The 27,354-nt window shown below is 51.4% G+C and overlaps 1 pseudogene; it reads right to left on the bottom strand.

The window, feature by feature from the left end:
• Positions 1 to 1,081: 1,081 nt before the first annotated feature.
• Positions 1,082 to 27,354, bottom strand: part of LOC146769250 (uncharacterized) — a 72,412-nt pseudogene continuing 46,139 nt past the window's right edge.

Below are 27,354 nucleotides of genomic sequence, written 5' to 3'. Positions count from 1 at the left end.
GGCATCTAGACGAATAGAACCTACAGAGATAGGGTTATACTTTTTAGTAAGGTTTAGATCCGTCCAGTTTAATGCAGGTTTCTCATGCAGGTTTGCCCAGTAGCGTCCTCCATATATGGAGTTCGACTAGGGTCTTAGGAGCAGGGGTGGTCACCGTGAGCTACTACACACTTAAAGAGACAGAGGTTATTCAATTCATTTTGTTCCAGAAATGGCGTGCAGCTTAAGCATTTTTCTCACGGCAGTGAGCAGTAGAATGTGTCTGCAGACATGTTATCGGGCACAGAGAATTTTGAAAGTAGAATTTCTGGTGACTGGGAACGAGGTGAAGGCTTTCTGCGCAAGATGGATGTGGCTTTGAGAGTCTATGAGAAGGAGTTGTAATTACCCTGGAAACTGAATTCTTTGGAGGCGGCTCATACCTGAAATTGATACTCCATGGTACAAACCATTGCCATAATCGGTTGTGACACAATAACGGAAGTAGTTGCCTGGACTTTCTGAGGGAATGTCAGGTGTGGGACAATATCTCCTAGACGCCTCATGGTAGGATATGTTGCTTTTACTACTTGACTTACTAGTGATGTCATAGATAAGGCTGAGTGTTTTTACTTTCGTTGAGGTTGTTGGAGGTGTTCCTAATACCTCAGAAGGGTTTGTTAACGGGTCATAGGATTCCCACTCTCCAACCATTAGGATCTCAGTTTTGGAGGTGCCAAGTCTGAGATGATTTGTTAACATCCAGCGGACAATGACTTTAAGGCAGTCACCTAGTTTTGAGGTTCCAAGCGCGTTCTGGTTTTCCATTGTGAGAATGATCTGTGTGCCTTTTGTGTAGTTATAACATCTGAGTAGAAAGGAATTGATGAGTTCGGATGTTATATAGTTGGCTACCAAGAGGCTCCAAGCCATGAAAACCAAGTTAGATCACACAAAAACATACCAATTTTACAGAACTCCTTACACACACCCGAATGCAGCCCTGATGGATCCAAAGCTTCCTGATGACTCCGAAGATTCTATGTCTTGAATGACAACTTGCTCATGCCATTTTAATAGTAAAACCGATCTCAGAGTATCTTTAGGCCGCAGGGAAACTGGAAGATAACTCTCCTAAGAAATGCTCAACCATATCAGTAAAGCACTCCGCCATCATTGTCTCTAACACTGGAATCACGCGCCCGCAGACCAATGATTTCAAATCCCCTCCAAACTATTAAGACCACAGAAGATCCTGTGACAATAATCAATCATTGTGGCTACAAACTGCCTGCTTGTGCATCTACACCCAGTGAAATGGCACTGTTATATTGTTATGTTATCTGTATTTGTAATGCACCATAACCCGCGAGGGTATCCTGGCGCTGAGCAGGTGAGTGTGCCTAGCCATCCCTATGGTAGGTTGGTTAATTCAAAAGCCTGGTCTTCGGAGTCTTGCAGAATTCGAGCGGAGGAGGCTCTGATGTGGAATTGGAGGCTGTTCCACTCTTTAAGTGTGATGTAAGAGGAAGCTCGCCCTCTTGATTTGGTTCTGTGTATGCGTCAGATGTGTGTTAGTAGGAGTCCTGTGGAGCGGACGTGTCTGGGTGGTTGGTGGAATATCTGACTATTCATGGAGGTGGGGTGTGAGGGTATAGTGCCTTGAATGTGTGTGAGGAGTTTGAAATGAGCGTTTTTGTGTATCAGGAGCCAGTGGAGATCCCACAGGTGAGATGTGAGTCCTGTGTAGGAGGTTGAGGATGAGTCTGGCTGCCTGGCAACAAGTAGAGATGCTACCACCTAGCAATGGGGCTGGAAACTCCTATCCAACCTTGTAAACAATCAATGTCATGTGTAACCCCTGCTGCTGTTGGACACACTTTATGTCCTCTTGTGGATATGCTCTGAGCCGGGAGTTGCTGCACACATACCTCAGCTTTCTGCTTCCTGCCAGAGGGTGTGAACTGAAATAATATCCCTGCTGTAGGTCTTCCCACCTTCCACACCAGGGGCCACTTCCAGGGAGCCTGGGCCCCTGGCCCAAAGATAAAGTGTAGTCTGGGGGTCTTCTGGGTACTTGGCAGCGTTCTAGGGGCAGTGAGTTAGCTGTGCTGATCCTGTGAGGGGTCCAGCCATCCCCTCTGCATCGACCACCGGAAAACAAAGCGGGTCTGTCCCCAGCTGCAGTGACCCGCAGGGTGCCCGGCTGCGTGGGCAGAATCCACCGCTCAAGATAGTGCCAAACCCCTGCTGAGCGTTGCCCCGGAGGCCTGCGGTGCCCACTTCGACCCCGAACTCCTGTTTCAGCCTGGCATGGGCACCCCTGCCCTCTTACACTGCACAGCGACAGTGGCCCCGGAAGGCTACGGGCGCTGTGTCGTGCTGGCTGGGGCTTTTCTCTATCGCCCCCTTGGCTTGGAGCACTCGACGCGGGCAGAGGGCGATGGTGGCCCTGGCAGAGGTGGAGGGGCACAGGTGCCATTGGCAAGGTCGCACTTTTCGAGAAAGGGGCCGGGTGGACTAGGGACTGCGCTTCCCAAGGATGGACTAAGTTTCCCGGAGGAGAGCTGGGTGCGGTGCGCGAGTACCCGCTGGAAAGGGTGGTGGGTCCACTCCAGGCCTGGATCCAGGAATGTTTCTCTGGGTCGGTGTGAGAAGTTGGCCTGGTATATGATGTTCACTAGTTAAAGTGACAACCTTGTAAATATGCCAAGCAACCCTTATGGTGTGGTTGTAAGTCAACCTTTTCGGACCAGCTGCCCTAGTGGTAGCGTAGGCTAAGCAGTCTTTGAGGCTAAACTCGTTTAAGCGTGTTAAGCAAGCTGTTTTACCATAGGTAACCCCCCTTTATACCAATGAAAGGACACCACACAGATATATATTCAAAATATATATGTATTTATTACTCAAAGTATCCCCTAGACTCTTTATGAGCACAGGAGCACAAATCGTTAAACAAGAAAGTATCACAATATACAGAAGTTGCACTTTATATGGATGGTCCCTGGTGGCCGCTCAAACCATATACTAAAATAGTGGTATAAGTACCACGAACAGGAAAGGGAAAAGGCCTAGGGCCTCTAGAATCGCTGGGCCTAAAAGGAGCTAACTTCAGTTAGTGACCAGGAGGTCCACGGGTTGCGTGTGCAGTGAGGAAAGTTACACGCGGGCTCCCTTAGGTTTTCAATGGGTGCGTAAAAATGTAAAAGTTACTGCTAGAAGGGTCTTCTGGTTGGACTACGAACTCAAGACTTCAAACCTAGACACTAGAGATGTTACTCTACACTTGTGCACCGGAGTGCCAGCTTTATCTCACCCACAGGAAGCGGGTGCATAGGTCTCGAAGTGCGTCGGGTTTCGTCTATCTGTTCAATGGAGCCTGATGACAAAGATGCTGCAGGCGGTCGGTCCAGAAGAGATGCGGTGGATCCAAGGATGGATCGGAGTTGTAGAAGACCTGTAAGCAGAGGGGACAGTGTTCACAGTCACTAGCCAGTGACCGGCGTGGCACCAGGTAGGTACCAGGCGATGTTGGATGCAAACAGGTGAAGAGGTGTAGCTTGTCTCTGTAGCCACGTGGTCCCTGAAGGTTGACGACATCCAGGAGTCGGTTCACGAGCTGTCCCACGCAGGCTCTCGCAGTCGGCGGTGTCGGCGACTCAAAAGAAGCAAACAAGCCTTGGCAAAAGCAGGAGTTGCAGGAAGTGAAGAAAGCTTGTAGCTCTGACCAGCAAGGTCAGAGGGGCTGCTCCTTTGGAGGGAAGCAGGGGCCAGTCTGGAGCAACCAGACCAGTGTCGTAGTTTTCAAAAAGGGTCACCAGGATGGCCACTAGCCAACGGGCCAGGGACCGGTTAGGCGCGCCGAGTTGCAAAGTGCAGAGGGGCCCCACGCAGATCGTAGAGATGCTGGAGGGCTCACCTTTGGTGCAGATGCTGCTCGGGTGTCAGGCTTCTCAGGACCCAAAGCACAACTCGGAGTGAGCCTCTGTTGTCGCGCTTGCAGCTTGACGAGTGTCTTCCAAGATGGCTGGCTCCACGTGTCTCGGTGCCTCCACGGGTTCCTTCTTTGCAGGGACTGTGGATCGGGCTGTGAGAGGTCTGGAGGTCCAGTTCTTGTCGGTGTCTGGGCTTGGGCTCCGGCGGGAGGCGGCGGCAAAGCAGACGTCGATTCGCTGGTTGGTGCTTGCGTTAGCAAGATGGTCACTCCCTGACCATAGGGGAGAATTCCTTCAGTCTTCTGTGCAGCAGAACGTCGAAGTTCCCATCTTCTTCTTAGTGTTAAGTTGATTCCAGGATGTCTGAAGTCTTAGGACACAGCTCCTAACTTTAAGAGGATTCTAGGGGCCGGACTACCTGCTAGGTCCCTCCCTAAGGGTGGGACCAGGAAGGGGGGTGGTTACACCCCCAATCCTTTGTCCAGCTCGCCCCAGGTCCGGGGCTGGTGTGCCCCAGGACCGGTTTGAACTGGCATATGCACCGAGGCTCCTTGTGAGCCTCAGGCATGTCTGATTCTATTCAAGCCCTACCTGACCAATACACAAAATCCTGTCTGGGGTGGTGCTCGCACCTCCCCTGGCAGGAAACCCTTTGTCCACGTCTCCCAAGCTGGAAGGACTCCCAGCAGCAGGAGGGCAGACTTGTGTCGGTGGTGGCAGCATCCATTTTGTGGAGCTGAGGCTATGTCTGATTTTACCCGGGTTTCAGGTTCTGTACATGTCGTGTCCCTCTAGAAGGGTGGAATGCTAACCCCGTCACGAGAATTGGCGAGGGGTTAGTATTCCAATTCGTATGACACCTTACTCGACATGAATTGATAAAGCCAAACCAAAGATAGCATTTAACCGCGAGGTTCATAATGCACATAAGAGTATATGGTATGGCGATATCTGGAAACGGTAGAAGGAAGTTGTTCCAACCACTGCAGACAGGCTCAGCTCATGCCAGAGCACCATCTCACATGAAACCCAGCACTCTGCCTTCAGGATTGTTAAGGCCTGCCATAGGAGTGACTTATAGGTTAACATGTGTCCCATTTAAGGTTAGGTATAGGTATACTACACCTAAGTAAGAGGTGGATACACCAACTTACCCCAGCTGAGTGATCAGGCAGTTGTGTCAAATTGTTAGGCCAGGCCAGGGGTGGCACAATACATGCTTCAGCCCCTGGTAGGCCTTAGATACACCAATACCCTGGGTACCTAGTGTACACTGGTACAGGGGCTCACAAGGTGATCCATTCCAATTGGTTATGCACCTAAAGTGCATAGTGTCAATTTAGTAGAGAGAACAGCAGGCTGGGGGTCTGATTAGCAGGCCCACAGCCTCAATATGTCAAAAACCAGTGAAGCAAAAAGCTAAAATTTGGGGTGACCATAGGATAGCAGACCCTACTCTCCTACACAACCCCCCCCCCCCCCAAATGCAGGGATATTAAACTAGCCTTGACCAGTCTCGTCTTCATGTTCTAAGTGGAAGTACCTGGAGAGACCATCTGCATTCCCATGGTCTGTACCTGGCCGGTGCTCCACTGCAAAGTCCATCCCCTGTAGGGAAATGGACCACCTAAGCAGTTTGGGGTTTTCACCCTTCATCTGATTTAGCCATAAGAGGGGCTTATGGTCGGTCTGAATCTTGAAGTGAGTGCCAAACAAGTATGGCCTCAGCTTCTTCAGGGCCCACACCACAGCAAAGGCCTCCCTCTCAATAGCTGACCAATTCTTCTCTCTGGGGGTCAACCTTCTGCTAATAAAAGCAATGGGTTGGTATTGACCATCTACATTAAGTTGTGACAGCACAGCTCCCACACCCAACTCAGAAGCATCTGTTTGGACAATAAACTCTTTGGAGTAGTCAGGACTTTTCAGGATAGGTGCAGAGCACATGGCCTTCTTCAGGTCACAATGGACCCATAGTTCTTAACAAACTTCCTGTAGTACCCAGTCAAGCCCAAGAAAGCTCGAACTTGAGTCTGGGTGGTTGGAGGAGACCAGTCCTTGATGGATTGTATCTTACTCTCCAGTGGTTGAACTTGGCCTCCACCTACAAGGTGGCCCAAATACACAACCTTACTCTGCCCTATCTGGCACTTAGTAGCCTTGATAGTGAGGCCTGCCTTTTGCAGAGCCTCAAGTACCTTCTTCAGGCGGATCAGGTGATCCTCCCAGGTGGAGCTAAAGACAGCAATGTCATCAAGATATGCTGCACAAAAGTCATCCAACCCAGTAAGGACTTGATTCACCAACCTTTGGAAGGTGGCAGGTGCATTCTTCAGACCAAAGGGCATCACCAAAAATTGGTAGTGTCCTCCTGGGATTGAAAATGCTGTTTTGGCCTTAGACTCCTCAGCTAACCTGATTTGCCAATAGCCAGCTGTCAAATCAAATGTGCTCAAAAACTTAGCAGAAGCCAGTTTATCTATGAGCTCATCTGCCCTTGGAATAGGATGTGCATCTGTCCTAGTGACAGCATTGAGTCCTCTGTAATCCACACAGAACCTCATCTCTCTCTTGCCATCTTTGGTGTGAGGTTTGGGGACCAGAACCACTGGGCTAGCCCAGGGGCTCTCCGAGGGCTCAATGACACCCAGTTCCAGCATTTTGTGTACCTCAGCCTTTATACAGTCCCTGACATGGTCAGGTTGCCTGTAAAGTTTGTTCTTCACAGGAAGACTGTCACCAGTGTCCACCACATGGGTACACCAGTCAGTTTGACTAGGTATCAGTGAGAACATATGCTGAAATGATTGTAGAACTTGTCTACATTCAATTTTCTGATGTTCAGTGAGGTTGCCTCCAAGGGTCACTCCTTAAACTGAACCATCTTCAGGGTTCTGAGACAACAGGTCTGGGAGAGGGTCACTCTCTTCCTCCTGTCCCTCATCTGTAGCCATGAGCAAGCCCATGTCTGCCCTGTCAACATATGCTTTTAACCTGTTTACATGGAGTACCCTATGGGGACTCCTGGGAGTGCCTAGGTCCACCAAGTAGGTAACCTCTCCCTTCTTTTCCAGGATTGTATGGGGTCCAGACCATTTGTCTTGGAGTGCTGCTGGGGCCACTGGCTCCAACACCCATACCTTCTGTCCTGGCTGAAACTCAACCAAGACAGCCTTTTGGTCATGCCAAGCTTTCTGTAAGGCCTGGCTTGCCTCAAGGTTTTTTGATGCCTTCTCCATGTACTCAGCCATCCTGGAGCGGAGACCAAGTACATAGTCCACTATGTCTTGCTTAGGCTTTTTGAGAGGTAACTCCCATCCTTCCCTCACCAGACATAGGGGGCCTCTTACAGGGTGCCCAAACAACAATTCAAAGGGGCTGTAGCCAACTCCTTTTTGTGGGACCTCTCTGTAAGCAAACAGAAGGCAGGGTAGAAGGATGTCCCATCTTCGCCTGAGCTTTTCAGGTAATCCTTTGATCATACCCTTTAGGGTCTTGTTGAATCTCTCAACAAGCCCATTGCATTGTGGGTGATAAGGGGTGGTGAACTTGTAGTTGACACCACATTCCTTCTACATAGCTGTCAAGTATCCTGACATGAAGTTGGTACCTCTGTCAGAAACCACCTCCTTAGGAAACCCCACTCTGGAGAATACTCCCAGTAGGGCCCTGGCCACAACAGGAGCTGTTGTGGTCCTAAGGGGAATTGCCTCTGGATACCTGGTGGCATGATCCACTACCACCAATATAAATCTGTGCCCAGATGCAGTGGGGGGATCCATGGGACCCACTATATCTATTCCCACTCTTTCAAAGGGGACCCCCACCACAGGTAGTGGTATTAGGGGGCCTTTGTTGTGCCACCTGATTTGCCACTGGCTTGGCAGGTCACACAGGAGCGACAAAACTCCTTGGTATCTTCATTCATGTGAGGTCAGTGAAAGTGAGGGACAAGCCTGTCCCAAGTCTTATTCTGGCCTAAGTGTCCTGCTAGAGGAATATCATGGGCCAAGGTAAGAAGGAAGCCCCTAAATTGCAGAGGTATAACCAACCTCCTGGTTGCACCAGGTTTTGGGTCTCTAGCCTCTGAATAAAGGAGCCCATCATCGCAATACACTTTATGGGTACCTTGAGCATTTCCAGCAGCCTCAGCAGCAGCCAGCTGTCTGAGGGGTTCAAGAGATGGACAGGATAACTGAGCCTGCCCCAAGTCAGCCCTGGAAGGTCCCCCTGTCCCCAGAAACTCAACCTGGTCAGGTTCAAGCTCTTCAGGGACAGTTCCTTCAGGGTTCTCTAGATCATCCTCCTGGGAAGACTGATCATCACTTGGAGGCAGGGGGGAAGGCACAGCCTTAACCCTCCTGTTCTTCTTCTTGGTAGGTGCTTGGTCCATTGTTCCAGGATCCAAGACTTGAGGTTCAGTAAGGCACTTTTTGGCCTGTGACCTGGTCACAGCAAGGACATGTGGTGATATACCTAACATCTCTGCATGTGTCCTGTACTCCACTTCGGACCATAGAGAACTCTTTAGGTCATTGCCCAACAAACATTCTACTGGGAGGTCTGCACTAACCACAACCCTTTTGAGGCCAGTTACCCCTCCCCATGAGAGATTAACAATAGCCACACTATGAGAAGTAGTGGTATTGCTGGCATTGGTCACCAGGTAATTCTCACCTGGTATGTACTGTCCAGGCTCCACAAAGCCTGGTGTCACCATAGTGACACTGGCACATGTGTCCCTGTAGGCTTGAGCCACTTTTGTATTTATCAAGGGAGTCTGTCTGTACTTGCCCAGATTACTGGGGCTCACAGTCAGGGACAAATCCATGTCCCCATCACAGATCAAGACTGCCTGTGTAAGGGTTCTGTCTAGGTCAGAATCTCCTTCAGTTCCCATAGTGATTCCCACTACACCCTTTGTCTGGGGACCAACACTGCTAACAGTACTACTGGGAGCAGGTGCCTTAGGGGCAACAGTGTTGGGGGCTCCACCCTTCTTACAATCACTAGTCCAGTGAGTTGTATTCTTGCAAGATTTGCACCAGGGTTTCTTTGGACCTTCTTTCTTCTTTCCTTTAGATTGTTGGGACCCACCCTCATTAGGACTAGTTTCGGGCCCTGTTGAAGACTTCTGGTCTTTGGATTTCTGATCACCACCCTTTTGGTCTGTTTTCTTCTGATCACCCCCTTGGCCCTGGTTCTGGTTCTTTTGCTTAACCCTGGTTCTGACCCATTTGTCTGCCTTCTTTCCCAATTCTTGGGGAGAGGTCAGATCCGAGTCAACCAAGTGTTGATGCAGTTGCTGGTTTTGACAGTTATTTAAAATCTGTTCTCTCATCATCAAATTGTACAATCCTGTATAATCAGATACCTTACTTCCCAGCAACCAACCCTCCAAAGCCTTAGAGGCACATTCAATGTATTCAGACCAGTCCTGAGTCTGTGTCATCTGGGTGTCTCTGAACATTAACCTGTACTGATCAGTGGTTAAGCCTAACCCATCAACCAGGACACTCTTCAGGGCTCTGTAGTTTCTGACATCCTCTTCTCTAACAGTGAGGAGTCTATCTCTGCCTCTACCTTCAAAGGAGAGCCATACGATTGCTGCCCACTGGTCCTCAGGAACCTGCTGCACTTTGCAGGCTCTCTCAAGAGCAGTCATCCACTTGTGGATATCATCCCCACTTTTGTAGGGGTGCACAACCTTGGACAGGTTCCTATTATCAAAGACCCTATCTTTGTCCCTAGGGACAATGCTGCCACCAGTGGGTATAGACCCACTCTCTCTAGGTTGCCTCGCCTTGCTCAGTTTCTCTTCCATCAGGGCTACTTCTAGCTCCTGTTTCCTGATCCTCAGCTGGGCTTCCTGCATTCTGGCCTCATGCTCCCTCCTCTGAGGGCTGGTCATCCTTCTTCTGGACTGACCCTAAGAGCCTCTAGAGGCATGAAGGGCATTGGAGTCACCTGAGTGATTCCTCTGTCTCCCAAACCCCTGGTTAAGTCCACTGGACAAATTCAATGGGGGGAACCCATTGTCATTCCCCAATAGTCTTAAGTTAGCTGTGCCAAGTTTAACACCTGGCACTGGGCTATTTCTCCCATCAGAATCACTACTACTATCAGACTCATCCCCTTTGCCATTCTCGTCCCTATGCTGATCCTCATGATCTGTATTCTGATTCTCATCGAAGGGGTGACTGTTGGGAAGGGGTGCTTCAGTAGCATCTTCAGAAGGAGGGCCTCCTGTTCCAGTCCCTAAGGGGCCTAACTGGGAGGCTTTCTTGAGAGCTCTCTGATCTTCATCAGCTTGCAAGAGTTCTCTGAGTTCAGCAGAGATAGGGTTCTTGGGCTGTTTAAGGCCCCTAGAATTAGCCAACTGCCTGAGCTCATTCTGGTTTAGGGTAGCAAAGATGGATGGTGCCCTCTGGGGGTCACTCTTGACAGAGATGGGTACGTTGGACCCCTCTGCCCCAGCCATTGCTCTTAAGTGTGGGTGGATGTGTTGCAACTACCTACACTTGGGTTTTCCTACTAAACCTATCTAGTAGTTGTAGTCAGGGTGTGCTACTCCCTTTGCTCTACAACAACTAAGTTCAGTAGAACTTAAAGTATATAACTATCTTGTTTTATATGTACCTAAAGGTACCTGTATGATCTTTCAATTGGTAACAAAGAGATTACAGAGGTAAAACACAGCAAGCTCAAATCCGACCGCTGCTCACCAATGTGAGAAGTTGGCCTGGTATATGATGTTCACTAGTTAAAGTGACCATTTTGTACCATGCCAAGCAACCCTTATGGTGTGGTTGTAAGTCAACCTTTTCGGACCAGCTGCCCTAGTGGTAGCGTAGGCTAAGCAGTCTTTGAGGCTAAACTCGTTTAAGCGTGTTAAGCAAGCTGTTTTACCATAGGTAACCCCCCTTTATACCAATGAAAGGTCACCACACAGATATATATTCAAAATATATATGTATTTATTACTCAAAGCATCCCCTAGACTCTTTATGAGTACAGGAGCATAAATCGTTAAACAAGAAAGTATCACAATATACAGAAGTTGCACTTTATATGGATAGGCCCTGGTGGCCGCTCAAACCATATAATAAAATAGTGGTATAATTACCACGAACAGGAAAGGGAAAAGGCCTAGGGCCTCTAGAATCGCTGGGCCTACAAGGAGCTAACTTCAGTTAGTGACCAGGAGGTCCACGGGTCGTGTGTGCAGTGAGGAAAGTTACACGCGGGCTCCCATAGGTTTTCAATGGGTGCGTAAAAATTTAAAAGTTACTGCTAGAAGGGTCTTCTGGTTGGACTACGAATTCAAGACTTCAAACCTAGACACTAGAGATGTTACTCTACACTTGTGCACCGGAGTGCCAGCTTTACCTCACCCACAGGAAGCGGGTGCATAGGTCTCGAAGTGCGTCGGGTTTCGTCTAGCTGTTCAATGGAGCCTGATGACAAAGATGCTGCAGGCGGTCGGTCTAGAAGAGATGCGGTGGATCCAAGGATGGATCGGAGTTGTAGAAGACCTGTGAGCAGAGGGGACAGTGTTCACAGTCACTAGCCAGTGACCGGCGTGGCACCAGGTAGGTACCAGGCGATGTCGGATGCAAACAGGTGAAGAGGTGTAGCTTGTCTCTGCAGCCACGTGGTCCCTGAAGGTTGACGACATCCAGGAGTCAGTTCACGAGCTGTCCCACGCAGGCTCTCGCAGTCGGCGGTATCGGCGACTCTAAAGAAGCAAACAAGCCTTGGCAAAAGCAGAAGTCGCAGGAAGTGAAGAAAGCTTGTAGCTCTGACCAGCAATGTCAGAGGGGCTGCTCCTTTGGAGGGAAGCAAGGGCCAGTCTGGAGCAACCAGACCAGCATCCTAGTTTTAAAAAGGGTCGCCAAGATGGCCACTAGCCAACGGGCCAGGGACCAGTTAGGCGTGTCGAGTTGCAAAGTGCAGAGGGGCCCCACGCAGATCGTGGAGATGCTGGAGGGCTCACCTTTGGTGCAGATGCTGCTTGGGTGTCGGGCTTCTCAGGACCCAAAGCACAACTCGGAGGGAGCCTCTGTTGTCGCGCTTGCAGCTTGACGAGTGTCTACCAAGATGGCTGGCTCCACGTGTCTCGGTGCCTCCACGGGTTCCTTCTTTGCAGGGACTGTGGATCGGGCTGTGAGAAGTCTGTAGGTCCAGTTTTTGTCGGTCTCTGGGCTTGGGCTCCGGCGGGAGGCGGTGGCAAAGCAGACGTCGATTCGCTGGTTGGTGCTTGCGTTAGCAAGATGGTCACTCCCTGACCATAGGGGAGAATTCCTTCAGTCTTCTGTGCAGCAGAACATCGAAGTTCCCGTCTTCTTCTTAGTGTTAAGTTGATTCCAGGATGTCTGAAGTCTTAGGACACAGCTCCTACCTTTAAGCGGATTCTAGGGGCCGGACTACCTGCTAGGTCCCTCCCTAAGGGTGGGACCAGGAAGGGGGGTGGTTACACCCCTAATCCTTTGTCCAGCTCGCCCCAGGTCCGGGGCTGGTGTGCCCCAGGACCGGTTTGAACTGGCATATGCACCGAGGCTCCTTGTGAGCCTCAGGCATGTCTGATTCTATTCAAGCCCTACCTGACCAATACACAAAATCCTGTCTGGGGTGGTGCTCGCACCTCCCCTGGCAGGAAACCCTTTGTCCACGTCTCCCAAGCTGGAAGGACTCCCAGCAGCAGGAGGGCAGACTTGTGTCGGTGGTGGCAGCGTCCATTTTGTAGAGCTGAGGCTATGTCTGATTTTACCCGGGTTTCAGGTTCTGTACATGTTGTGTCCCTCTAGAAGGTTGGAATGCTAACCCCGTTGCCAGAATTGGCGAGGGGTTAGTATTCCAATTCGTATGACACCTTACTCGACATGTTTTGATAAAGCCAAACCAAAGATAGCATTTAACCGCGAGGTTCATAATGCACTTAAGAGTATATGGTATGGCGATATCTGGAAACGGTAGAAGGAAGTTGTTCCGACCACTGCAGACAGGCTCAGCTCATGCCAGAGCACCATCTCACATGAAACCAAGCACTCTGCCTTCAGGATTGTTAAGGCCTGCCATAGGAGTGGCTCATAGGTTAACATGTGTCCCATTTAAGGTTAGGTATAGGTATACTACACCTAAGTAAGAGGTGGATACACCAACTTACCCCAGCTGAGTGATCAGCCAGTTGTGTCAAATTGTTAGGCCAGGCCAGAGGGGGCACAATACATGCTTCAGCCCCTGGTAGGCCTTAGATACACCAATGCCCTGGGTACCTAGTGTACACTGGTAGAGGGGCTCCCAGGGTGATCCATTCCAATTGGTTATGCACCTAAAGTGCATAGTGTCAATTTAGTAGAGAGAACAGCAGGCTGGGGGTCTGATTAGCAGGCCCACAGCCTCAATATGTCAAAAACCAGTGAAGCAAAAAGCAAAAATTTGGGGTGACCATAGGATAGCAGAACCTACTCTCCTACAGTGGGCCATAATGAAGCATAGGTGGGCCATGAAGAGTAGTTCCGACATATTTTAGGTGTTGGCATCTGTCATCTGTCATCTTTTGACATTTTTAACACAACAACCACCACCCAAAGAGCTTCCTTGGGAAAGGGGGAGGGGAAGGCACTCTCTCCCTCTGAAATATGTAAAATATCACCATCATGGCATTCCCGAAATCACTTGGCAGAGCTTTAACATTGTCACGGTGACTAGGATTAAGTGGAATGAAGGGCCAAACTATACACGTCTAAATTATGCAGCAAAAATGGTAGTTATGCGGCACGTTGCCCAGTATTATTTTCATCCATCTCAGAAACAACATTTTTGATGAACTCTGCAAATTTCGCACATTGTGGCAAATCCAAAAAATCCATAAAGATGTGGTAAACGCTACAGCCAAAGGATTGCCTAAATCTATTGACCCTCACCATTAATGTTTCAGTTGGTTTTTATTAATCATTTGTTCAAGAAATTTGAAAAAACCTAAAGATTCTAATTCCCTTCAGTGTCATTTTTAGCTGCACTTATAAGTAAACCGCCCTTGTAAGCTAACTACACAAAAATAAACTAGTAATATAAACAATAAATAACAGTACCAGGACTTAAAATGTTCCTGTATTGCCATTTTATTGTTCTAATGACGTTTACAAACCACTCAGTCTTCCGTTCATGGCTTATGATGTCACCAGAAAAACTCAATGGCAATATTGGACCATATTACATAGTTACCTAATATGTATCCTATATAGATATTGTATATAATCTATTTTGGGCCAGACATTTTCAATGTTTTAATGAAGTCTACCACATTTTGGCTACCATCCAGGGATGTACATTTGGTTACATACACAAAGGTAGGTGAAACTTAATCAAATATTTCATAGTTTATATGATGAAGACATTTTTTAAACTATATATACATTGTATTGAGTTTATTTCTATGTTCATTCAAACAATTGGTGAATTTTACATGATATCACAAAAGGAAAATATGGAGTCCCTGCAAGATGTCCATATTGCAGTAATAAAATATGGAAATAATGCAGGCAAAATGTAACAATAATCCACACGTACAGTTTTAAGCGGTTTCATCTATGAAATATTACTTGTAGGATACATTTTTTATTTCTCACAAAGACTAAGCATTTAGCTAACAGCACTATGGTACAGGACTTCCCACTCTTTTCACTTAGTCAAGTCCATTATATTCCTCTCCTAGCCCCCAAGATTGTTTTCAAATTTCTTAGGACATCCTCTACCTTTATGTACCACCCTGGCCTCTCCTATGCACCAGTCCATACAATGTCTTGTGGTGGTGGGCCGCCCATCATTGTGCTATCTCTCTCTTTGCTAGTGGTACTCCTAGCATCTTCTCAACTTACACCCAGTATTTTTCTATAATCGAACAACTCCCCAGCGTGTGTGCAAAAGCAGCTTCATGGACACATTATGTTATTAGTTCACCAAACTTTGCACAGCTGAACCCTTGTTTAGTGTGCTGGAGCGGGTTATGCCAAATTTTGTATACCCACCCCATTTTGCATGTTGTTTATTAATAAGATTAATTAATTCATTACAATTGAATTAATGGATTGGAGTGATGTGGAAAATACTTACCAACCTTACTAATATATGAATTATATGTGGGATTTGCATCTGCATGGCTTAATTAATTACGTAAACTAAACCTTGTACGCATATTAATGAGAGACAATTGGGATATTGCATGATATATGTCGCTTTTGTGATGTAATTGTGATTCGTGCTTTATTTGGTAAGTATAAACTGCACTGAGGTGCCGATTCCGATCCTGTAAAACCCGGGTACGAATGGTCGTACGGAGCGTATTCTCCGTACGACTCGTACCCGGGAAATGCTCCTTACAAACCAGCAAGTACGATTCGTACAGAAATACCATTTCCATACGAATCGTAAAAAAGTACGTGCGACGAAAAAATACCCACAATTCCGATCTGGGACATCGCGAACGTGACTTCCGGACGGAGTCAGGCAGCGTTCTACGGACCAGCAAGTACGATTCGTGCCTACGTCACTCCGCACGGATCATTTTTTACGGCAGCCAAAAACACCTGGGAAATTGAGGACGACGCGAAGAAGGAGCAGCGGTATGCGACGGACAGGCATGGACCCCATCCTACGTGTCATCCCGGCCCTCCTAGCCTACGACCTGGTGCACCGAAACCGCCGCGCATGCCACAGAAGGTCAGCACAACACCCAGGGGCAAAGGAGGGGCGAGGGGCAGGAAACATAACCTCTACCTAATTTTAAAAATACCATATACTGTCCATACATTACCTCCAGGGTCTGGTCACTTCAGGGGGCGTGTCCACCAATCCCCGCGTATGCGTACCCGTCACCACTACAATGGTGGTACGGCCCGTAACCACGCCCTCAAAGCATGGGTACGGCCCGTACCACCATTGTAGTGGTGATGAAGGGGTACGCGTGGTACGGGCCATACACACGCTCTGAGGGCATGGGTACGGTGCATACACCTACATCACCACTACAATGGTGGTACGGGCCGTACCCACGCTCTGAGGGCGTGGGTACGCCCCGTACCACCATTGAAGTGGTGATGTAGGGGTACGCGTGGTACGGGCCGTACACACGCTCTGAGGGTGTGGGTACGGCCCGTACCACCATTGTAGTGGTGATGTAGCGGTACGCGTGGTACGGGCTGTACACACGCTCTGAGGGCGTGGGTACGGCGCGTACACCTACATCACCACTACAATGGTGGTACGGGCCGTACCCACGCTCTGAGGGCGTCGGTACGGCCCGTACCACCATTGTAGTGGTGATGTAGGGGTACGCATGGTACGAGCCGTACACACGCTCTAAGGGCGTGGGTACGGCGCGTACACCTACATCACCACTACAATGGTAGTACGGGCCGTACCCACGCTCTGAGGGCGTGGGTACGGCCCGTACCACCATTGTAGTGGTGATGTAGGGGTACGCGTGGTACGGGCCGTACACACGCTCTGAGGGCGTGGGTATGGCCCGTACCACCATTGTAGTGGTGATGTAGGGGTATACGTGGTACGGGCCGTACACACGCTCTGAGGGCATGGGTACGGCCCGTACCACCATTGTAGTGGTGATGTAGGGGTACACGTTGTATGGGCCATACACACACTCTGAGGGCGTGGGTACGGTGCGTACACCTACATCACCACTAAAATGGTGGTACGGGCCGTACCCACGCCCTCAAAGTGTGGGTACGGCCCGTGCCACCATTGTAGTGGTGATGTAGGGGTATGCGTGGTACGGGCCGTACACACGCTCTGAGGGCATGGGTACGGCCCGTACCACCATTGTAGTGGTGATGTATGGGTACGCGCGGTACTGGCTGTACACATGCTCTGAGGGCGTGGGTACGGCGCGTACACATACATCACCACTACAATGGTGGTACGGACCGTACCCATGCTTTGAGGGCGTGGGTACGGACCGCATCACCTGTACCTCTATGGCACCAGTACATTAGTGATACAAGGCTTACACACGCCACAAATGTTGGCTAAGGGCCTGGTGCAGCATATAACCAGTTTATTGGGGTGTGCTCATAGCCAGGACAGCAGTGTACAGCACCAAGGGTGCGGGTGGGTGGGTCGGTGTCTGCCTAGGAGTCCCAGCAGTGGACAGAGACTTGTGAGGGGTGGGTGCAGAGGAATACCAGCAGTGGACAGAGACATGTGAGGGGGGGGGTGAAGAGGACTCCCAGCAGTGGACAGAGACATGTGAGGGGTGGGTGCAGAGGAATACCAGCAGTGGACAGAGACATGTGAGGGGTGGGTGCCTATCACTCCCAGCAGTGGAGAGAGACATGTGAGGGGTGGGTGCATATCACTTCCAGCAGTGGACAGAGACATGTGAGGGGTGGGTGCAGAGGACTCCCAGCAGTGGACAGAAACATGTGAGGGGTGGGTGCAGAGGAATACCAGCAGTTGATAGAGACACGTGAGGGGTGGGTGCCTATCACTCCCAGCAGTGGACAGAGACATGTGAGGGGTGGGTGCATATCACTCCCAGCAGTGGACAGAGAAATGTGAGGGGTGGGTGCCTATCACTCTCAGCAGTGGACAGAGACATGGGGTGGGCGCCTATCACTCCCAGCAGTGGACAGAGACATGGGGTGGGTGCCTATCACTCCCAGCAGTGGACAGAGACATGTGAGGGGTGGGTGCCTATCACTCCCAGCAGTGACCAGAGACATGTGAGGGGTGGGTGCATATCACTCCCAGCAGTGGACAGAGACATGTGAGGGGTGGGTGCATATCACTCCCAGCAGTGGACAGAGACATGTGAGGGGTGGGTGCCTATCACTCCCAGCAGTGGACAGAGACATGTGAGGGGTGGGTGCCTATCACTCCCAGCAGTGGACAGAGACATGTGAGGGGTGGGTGCAGAGGAATACCAGCAGTGGACAGAGACATGTGAGGGGTGGGTGCCTATCACTCCCAGCAGTGGACATAGACATGTGAGGGGTGGGTGCCTATCACTCCCAGCAGTGGACAGAAACATGTGAGGGGTGGGTGCATATCACTCACAGCAGTGGACAGAGACATGTGAGGGGTGGGTGCATATCACTCCCAGCAGTGGACAGAGACATGTGAGGGGTGGGTGCAGAGGAATACCAGCAGTGGACAGAGACATGTGAGGGGTGGGTGCATATCACTCCCAGCAGTGGACAGAGACATGTGAGTGATGGGTGCATATCACTCCCAGCAGTGGACAGAGACATGTGAGGGGTGGGTGCAGAGGAATACCAGCAGTGGACAGAGACATGTGAGGGGTGGGTGCATATCACTCCCAGCAGTGGACAGAGACATGTGAGTGGTGGGTGCAGAGGAATACCAGCAGTGGACAGAGACATGTGAGGGGTGGGTGCATATCACTCCCAGCAGTGGACAGAGACATGTGAGGGGTGGGTGCATATCACTCCCAGCAGTGGACAGAGACATGTGAGGGGTGGGTGCAGAGGAATACCAGCAGTGGACAGAGACATGTGAGGGGTGGGTGCATATCACTCCCAGCAGTGGACAGAGACATGTGAGTGGTGGGTGCAGAGGAATACCAGCAGTGGACAGAGACATGTGAGGGGTGGGTGCATATCACTCGCAGCAGTGGACAGAGACTAGTGAGGGGTGGGTGCATATCACTCCCAGCAGTGGACAGACACATGTGAGGGGTGAGTGCAGAGGAATACCAGCAGTGGACAGCGACATGTGAGGGGTGGGTGCATATCACTCCCAGCAGTGGACAGAGACATGTGAGTGGTGGGTGCAGAGGAATACCAGCAGTGGACAGAGACATGTGAGGCGTGGGTGCAGAGGAAAACCAGGAGTGGACAGAGACATGGGGTGTGTACATCATGATCAGATGAACACAACTCCATGGGTGTATGTACGCATCCCTAATGTTCGACTATGTTGATAGTGCCATAACAACACATCACTGACAGCAGTGTCCCACTCCCATGAGGATGGATGTCTTTCCCCCACTGCATGACACAACACATGTGGGTGTGAGGAGAAATGACACATGCATACCCACCCCTGGCGGATGCAGCACAATACACACACAGAGATCATGCCACAAGACTGTATACTCATGTAAATGCCCACTAAACTAGGAGAGCCAAAGGGAACACACACTGTCACGCACATCCCAGGACTGATAGGAATGTACAGGTGCTGGGACAGCCACCAAGATGTTGCCTCTCATGGAAGGAATAGGGTGGAGTTCCCACAGATACAATGCCCACAATTGTGAGTCAGGTGCGCAAATACCCTGCAGAACAAGTACCAATTGTGTGCTAGGCTGGGATAACACACATGCATAGTGTGGAAAATGGTGAATGTCGCCATTAAGGCATTACAACATACTCAATACACAAGTACAGTGACTAGCAAGGATAGCACAGACGATGCAGCCGAAGACATTGCTGAGCAGGCATGGCCATAGTTGAAGGGATCCGTCACCAACAAAGGAAATGTACACACAGGTCAGCACAACAATTGTGCAACTCCCTGCAGGGAAGATGTCAGGTGCCACAGAGGAAGGAACACTCCTTGGGACAATGTCTCCAAACACAAATAGCACACACGACCAAAGATACTTTGCAGAGACCTTGTGATGGCAGGCAGATACCATGGTCCACCCCATGAACATCAGACTATAACTTTTTCCTGAAACATAACACATTACCACAACCCTAACTCTTGGACCATCAGCACCCACATCAATACCTGAAATGCAATAGTGTTCAAAGTGAAAAGAAAATGCTTTATTCAGCATTAAATGAAAATTTATAAAAGGACACTATTTACAAAGGCACATGGCCAGTCCAGATCAGAAGTCCTTGGGGGGGGAAACATGGCCACGCATCTCCCCTAGCTTGCCTGCACATTAGAACCCTCAGGTTCGTCGACTGGGGGGGGCATCATGTGGGGAAGGACCTGGCACCGCAGGGACAGGAGGTGGAAGGGTAGGTGTGGTGGGTGCAGGGACAGACGCCTCCACCACAGGGGGTGGGGCAGCGCCAAAGGTGGAGGTCAGCTCGGCGCTGCACACTGCTGCCAGGTCTTCCAGCGTATCCCCTCCACCCGAAGAAAACACAGGTTCAAAGGAGGGGGGGGTCGGAGTGATGGGGTGCAGTGCTACTGGGGGAGGGGGTGGAAAGGGGCTGGACTCAACTCCCCTACCCGTGGAGTGCCGTTCCCGTTTGCGGGCTGGAGAGCCAGAGGGGCTGAGGCCCAGCACAGCCAAGTAGGCCTCCTTGTCAGGTTGTGTGGTAGGGGAGCCGAGGGGAGTGCCATTGGAGGGACTGGGTAGTGCAGCATGCGGACTCGGACTGTGGCTGCGTGTATGCCTGTGTGCCCCAGACCCAGTGGGTGTGCCTTCATCCCCCTGAGTGTGCGTGCCAGGAGGAGTGCGCATGCCCTAACGTGTTGGTGTGCTGCCTGTGTCTGGTGGGGTGCGTGCTTGGGAATGTCTGTGTGTGCTTGGGACAGGCATGGGAGTGGAAAGTGTGGATGGTGCAGGGGTAGGGGGGGACGAAGCGCTGCAGGAGACTCACTGCTGCCATCAGTGAAGAGTCCATGGACCTCAGCAACATCCGTTGGTCAGACATCGCTGATGACATGCCCTCCATGTACGAAACCATCTGTGTCATCATTCTGGTGTGGCCATGGAGGACATTCAGCATCAATGTCTGCCCAACCTGCAACTGCCGCAGAATGTCCACAGACTCTGCAGTGAGGGCAGCAGGGGGGACAGGGGCAGGGGGTGCAGTGCCTGGCACGAAGGAGACACGGTGTTGCCTAGCACGGACAGAAGGGACTGGAGCAACTGGGAGGGCGGTGATGGGAATGGAGGGGGCGGTGACAGATGTAGTGCTGCTGCCAGGTGTTGTAGCAGCCTCCGCCCCCTCGAGGAGTTCAGCTTCGGACCCGTCAGCGTTGTAGTCAGTGTTGTCACTAGACAGGTCTTCCGCCTGACTCCCCTCGCCCTCCGTGCCACTTGCTCCCGCAGACTCGCCAGCAGTGGTGGAAGCGGTGCTGGATCCCTCCTCCACGTCCGTGCAGGTGTCTCCCTCGGTGTCCTCCGATGATGCTGTGGGCAAGGTGAAGATACAGAAAATAATCAGTCACCTGTATACATCTGACACATGAGTCCAAAAAAACAGTGCATATCAGGAAATGCATTATGAGTAACATCTAGAATAGTCCGCACATATGTAACCCTGCACTCCCCAGTTGGTTGACCCACCATGCCACTTGGAAACAATGGAGATTATGACACAACAGCAAATAACTTGATATCGAATTATACTGAGAAGCTAGTGTCTGGGAAAAGTTGAGCACAGCAAGACTATGAAGGCATGCCACCTCTTGTTCACTGTGAACGAAACAGTATTGGTGCACCCAAGGCCAAATAACAGACCTCAATGCTGAAGGTGTCCTCACACTCTGAGACCTGTGAGTACTTTTGAAACCCAAACGAAAAACATTGCGATCCCTTGGGACTCACAACACTTTACACAATGTACATGTATAGAATGTGTGAATGTGCCACTTTGTGAACAGAACACACATCTGCCTGTATAACAGACGTCACACAATGAGGTGCACACAAAACTACATTTATACAGTCATTGTATGAGCTGCCAGCCGAATTCAAATAAGCCACTGTAAATAAGAAATGGGGTAACAGTAAGTACATATACGTGGCACCATGGTAGTCTGGATGACTTGACACTCGTAAGTTGGTATCAGCAACAACCAAGGACTTACCCAAATGCAAACACACTGTGGGAACATGGATATGTAGAATCAGAAAACAAGTGGTAATCGAACTGTGCCTTTCTTTAAAATGTGCCAGCGTGTCCACGGAAAGTGTAAATGTACTTTCTTTTGCACGTCCCCGGGAGACATCTGTCATGCAGGCACATTATTGTCCTTCACAACAAACTAGCAAAGTGAGACATGTTGACAAGTGTAGTGAGTGCCAAGGTACAATACTTCTTGACTAACAACTTGAATCATGCCACCTGTCACATGGCCATCCGTACCATGATGACACAGTTGGCAACACATCTGACCCACTGCCTGTCATGTGGAGTGGCACACATGTCCAAACACAGGACAATGCATTAGCTAATGGGCCTGCAATGTGTTGGGATAAGGAACACCTGCACTGAGGAGACACCCTCATGGCAAGCAAGAATGTCCACACAGATGTCAGCACACACAGACCAAACTACGTAGCATCTCGACCACACACTGGTGGCAAAAATGGATGAGCATGAGCCATCCATTTAAAATTTGAGACATGCTGCAAAGCACAAACATTCAACCCTGCACAACATGACTGGGTCACTGCATGTTGAGTGTCTGTCCAGACAATTATCACACACAGGTCAGACCTGGCAAGGAGACATAAGGTTTGGACATGTAGGCCGTGCCCGCACAAACCCCCCATACCTGAGACAATGTTATTGAGACCGATCAAGAAGTTACACCTCTTAATCTGGGTTTACTAAAATGTGCATCAAGAATTCCTAAATGTACTCCACATCACCTTGTGAGGCTGCCAACACATATTTGTGACAAACAACCATCAACAGATAATTGTACATAGACACACAGGCACTGCCCAGTGTGAGGATGCACAAGCAAAATGGGGTCAGCCTGTACAATGGGCACATGTAGCACACTTCAGATAAATACAAATGAGGCCAGAGAACAATGCCACAGAGGCCAACCTATGCTGAACACACAGAGAATGGGCACAGTGTTGGATGACACACATGATTCCGAGGCAAGGGTGTCTTAGGGGACTGTAGTGGGCACACTGCTCCATGGTCCTGGAATGATCTGACTGTAACATGAGCTACCGTCCCGGCACTATGCATATCTCCCACTCATGCACATCATGTCTGAGGCCACAACATCGGTCATGCATGCTGCAAGTCTGTTCATTTGAAAACTCACATTCCTATGTTGAGACTCAGCATCAGTGCCAACTAATATGGACCCCCAAATGACTGAACAGGACAGGGCACAGGCAAGGTAACAACACATGTCTCAGACCCCCACCCACATGATGCAGAAAGCAATGTGCACTTGGATTAACTGGCAGCCTAGATGACCATGTGCAATATTGATTACACACAGACCAGGGAACACATGTCAAGGAGGGGAAGGGAGGAAGAACAGCACTGTTTGACTTTGGGGAACGGGATATGCACTGCACAAATTAACCCTCACAGTGTATCCAGGCGACTGAGCACTTCCAAAAGCTGGTGACACACAACAAACACACATGTACCTACCCCCTTCATGCTGCTGCAACTCCTGTAACCGCCTATCCAAGTCAGGGAAGACCACCGCCAGGACACGCTTCATCTGGTGGGTCAGGCGTCGGTGCCCGCCGTGCTTGCGTGGAGGTGAGTCCTTCAGCTGGCACCGGGCAATCCTCCGGGTCCAGCACCGGATGTCCTGCCAGCGTTTCCTCACTTGGGCTAGGCGCCGACTGCGACCCTCCACCGATCTCACGGCCCTGACGGCCCACTTCCATATCTCCCCCTTGGCGTAGGCAGTTACCTGTGAGGATGACAAAGTGAGACAACATCACTACACCTGCACCATGTCACACAGACATACATTTGAACATCTTTCATATGTTGAACAGGGCCTAGTATGCTGGCAACAAATAGCACCTTTGTCATAGGGACATTAGCCTCTGTGGAAGCCCCAATGCACTACATGGCATTGAAAGTACACAGGTGGCATGAGGGGTGCAACACACTCCCTGATCATGGCACACACTGTGCATCACATGCAACACCAGGCTGATGTACAGCACCTCAAAGCAGTCACATGCCCCAGGCCACTGATGCAACCTCAGCAGAGTACACACACACACACAGGTACAGATCAATCAGCTGCCATTGGCAACAGCGGATAAAAACCTCACTCTGCACATGTGCCACTTGCCTGTGGGGTGTCACAGGTGTGGTGATAGCTCAGCAAGTCAGACACTCCGCACAGCTTACTTCTCACATCAGATGGGTGGAGCTGTTGCCTCCTCCATGCAACACTCCACATAGACACTCACCCACATGACAAGGAACATTCACACACATCAATGTCCAGGGGGCATACACATCATTTGGACACTCTCACCACTCTCACCACAGCTCCACTCAAATCACACACATCTGTGGGTACAGTCACCTGTCACACTGGGGGGGCTCTAAATCACCTCTGGACTATAGAACAAAAATGTCCCAAAGGATTGGGCAGGCTGAATGTGCCATGCACTATGCAGTGAATGGCAAGGGGCGACCCTTGACCCTGTCACCAGGTAGGTCGCCCCCCTAGCCACCGCGTGGTTCTCCCCGAGCTGTGCGCTGTAGCTGCGGTGTGACCGCTGTTGTTCCTGCATTCCTGGTAACTTGTGCCCTGTTAGTCGTTCCCCCCTCGTTCCCCTTTGCATTCTGTATCCCGTAACTGCTTCCCCCCGTTCCCGTTTGCATTCTGTATCCCGTAACTGCTTTCCCCCATTCCCCTTTGCATTCTGTAGCCCGTGACTGTTCTCCCCCTCGCTCCCCCTTTGCCTTCTGTGCCCCACCGTTTCCCGCCTCGACCTCTGCTTCCTGCCGCTGCTCCCTGCGGCCCCACCCCCCGCCACTCCCATTCGCCACCCCGCTCCTGCCTCCCAGCTGCTCCTCCCTCCCATGCCCACTTATATGGAGGCCGCACGTTGGTTAAGGGAGCGACCCTTGACCCTGTCACCAGGTAGGTCACCCCCCTAGCCACCGCGTGGTCCTCCCCGAGCTGTGCGCTGTAGCTGCGGTGTGACCTGTTAGTCGTTCCCCCCTCGTTCCCCTTTGAATTCTGTATCCCGTAACTGCTTTCCCCCGTTCCCCTTTGCATTCTGTAGCCCGTGACTGTTCTCCCCCTCGCTCCCCCTTTGCCTTCTCTGCCCCACCGTTTCCCGCCTCGACCTCTGCTTCCCACCGCTGCTCCCTGCAGCCTGCCCCCCCGCCGCTCCCATTCGCCACCCCGCTCCCGCGTCCCAGCTGCCCCTCCCTCCCACGCCCACTTATATGGAGGCCGCGCAGCGGACGCGCGCAGCGGGCGCACTGCTGGCGTGCCGAAGGCGCGCCTAAGGCAAGCCCGTCTGCGCCCGTCCGCGTCCGGACCGCGCCCAGCGCCAGGACCCCTGGCCCCCGTCGACGCCAGCCCACATGACGGACCTACGACGCCGCAACCCTCAACGCACTCAAACCCGACCGGAACCCTGTCTGCTACCAAGCCACTCCGAAACGCACCCACGGACCCTTCACCTGCCAAGCCTGCAACTTCACCTGCCTCCGGACCTGCGTCGCACCCACCAAGCCGAACACCAGCTACAACCACCTCAAGTGCATCCTGCTCAACACCCGCTCCATCCACAGACATGCCGTCGAACTCTGGAACCTACTCGACACAACATTGCCAGACGTCGCCTTCCTCACAGAGACCTGGTTGAACGCCTCCTCAGCGCCCGACATCGCCACAGCCATCCCGGACGGATACAAGATCTCCCGGAGGGACTGCGTCAACCAGACTGGAGGAGGCATCGCCATCGTACACAAGAACACCATCCGCATCACGACCAACTCCGACGACACCTTCACCGCCGCCGAACACCTTCACTTCCAGATACCCTCCGACCCCAAGACGACCCTCAGAGGCACCCTCATCTACAGACCCCCGGGACCGCGCACACAATTCAGCGAAGACATCGCAGACTTCATTAACCCGTACGCCCTCCCCTCCGCTGACTACATCCTCCTAGGGGACCTCAACTTCCACCTGGAGAACAACAAGGACTGCAACACCACCACCCTGCTGGACAACCTCGCCAACCTCGGACTCAAGCAACTGGTGAACACCCCCACCCACTACGCCGGCCACACGCTTGACCCCATCTTCTCATCCAGCAAACACATCTCCTTCAGCCACTCCACAGGACTTCATTGGACTGACCACAGCTGCGTCCACTTCAGCTTCAGAAAAACCACGACCCACCACCACCCGCAACAGGTTCCCTGCCGGAGCTGGAGCAAGATCACCGCCGAGCAGCTCACCACCTCCCTCAGCCGGAACCCTCCTGCCAGCACAACGGACCCTAACGAAGCAGCCAGCAACCTCACACAGTGGCTGACCGCCTGCGCCGACGACCTCGCACCACTGAAGAACCCTCCCAGCAGACCCGGCAGCAAGAAAGCCCCCTGGTTCACCGACGAACTCAAGGATTCCAAGAAGAACTGCTGCACCCTCGAGAAAGCCTGGCGCCATGACCAGACAACAGACAACATGACCGCCCTCAAGCACACCACCCACAGGCACCACCAGCTGATCCGCACCACCAAGAAGACAGCATACAAAGAAAGACTGGACAACAACGCCCACAACAGCAAGGAACTATTCAGCATCGTCAAAGAGCTCTCCAACCCCAGCGCCGGAAACAACGACATCACCCCTTCACAAGACCTCTGCAACTCACTCGCCTCGTTCTTCCACCGCAAGATCGCCGACATACACAACAGCTTCGGCACACAAACCACGCACCCAACCGCCGAACCAACGCCCCCCACCACAACCCTCTGTGCCTGGACCCCGGTCAGCACCGAAGACACCACCCGCACGATGAACACCATCCACTCCGGATCACCTGCCGACCCCTGCCCCCACCACCTCTTCAACAAGGCCGACTCCATCATCGCACCCCAACTACGGGAGATCATCAACACCTCCTTCCACACCGCCACCTTCCCGGAGAGCTGGAAGAACGCCAAGCTCAGCGCCCTCCTGAAGAAACCTACAGCGGACCCCACCGACCTCAAGAACTTCCGCCCCATCTCGCTCCTCCCTTTTCCTGCCAAAGTCATCGAGAAGACCGTCAACAGACAGCTCGCTGCCTTCCTCGAGACGAATGGCTCCCTCGACCCCTCGCAATCCGGTTTTCGAGCCAACCACAGCACCGAGACCGCACTGATCGCAGCCACCGATGACATCAGATCCCGCTTGACAACGGGGATACAGCGGCCCTCATCCTCCTGGACCTCTCTGCAGCGTTCGACACTGTCTGCCACCGCACCCTTGTACAGTGCCTCAGCAACATCGGGATCCAAGAGAAGGCACTGGAGTGGATCATCTCGTTCCTCGCCGGAAGAACTCAGAGAGTCCGCCTCCCCGCATTCAGATCCGAGGCCTCCGAAGTCATGTACGGCGTACCACAAGGATCATCCCTCAGCCCAACCCTCTTTAACGTCTACATGAGCCCCCTCGCAGCCATCGCACACCAACACAACCTCAACATCATCTCCTATGCCGACGACACCCAGCTGATCCTCTC

The sequence above is a fragment of the Triturus cristatus genome, unplaced genomic scaffold (assembly GCF_964204655.1).
Source record: "Triturus cristatus unplaced genomic scaffold, aTriCri1.1 SCAFFOLD_159, whole genome shotgun sequence".
NCBI classification, from domain to species: domain Eukaryota; kingdom Metazoa; phylum Chordata; class Amphibia; order Caudata; family Salamandridae; genus Triturus; species Triturus cristatus.
Note: the sequence above shows the minus strand (reverse complement) of the source record. Positions and strands in the feature narration are given on the sequence as shown.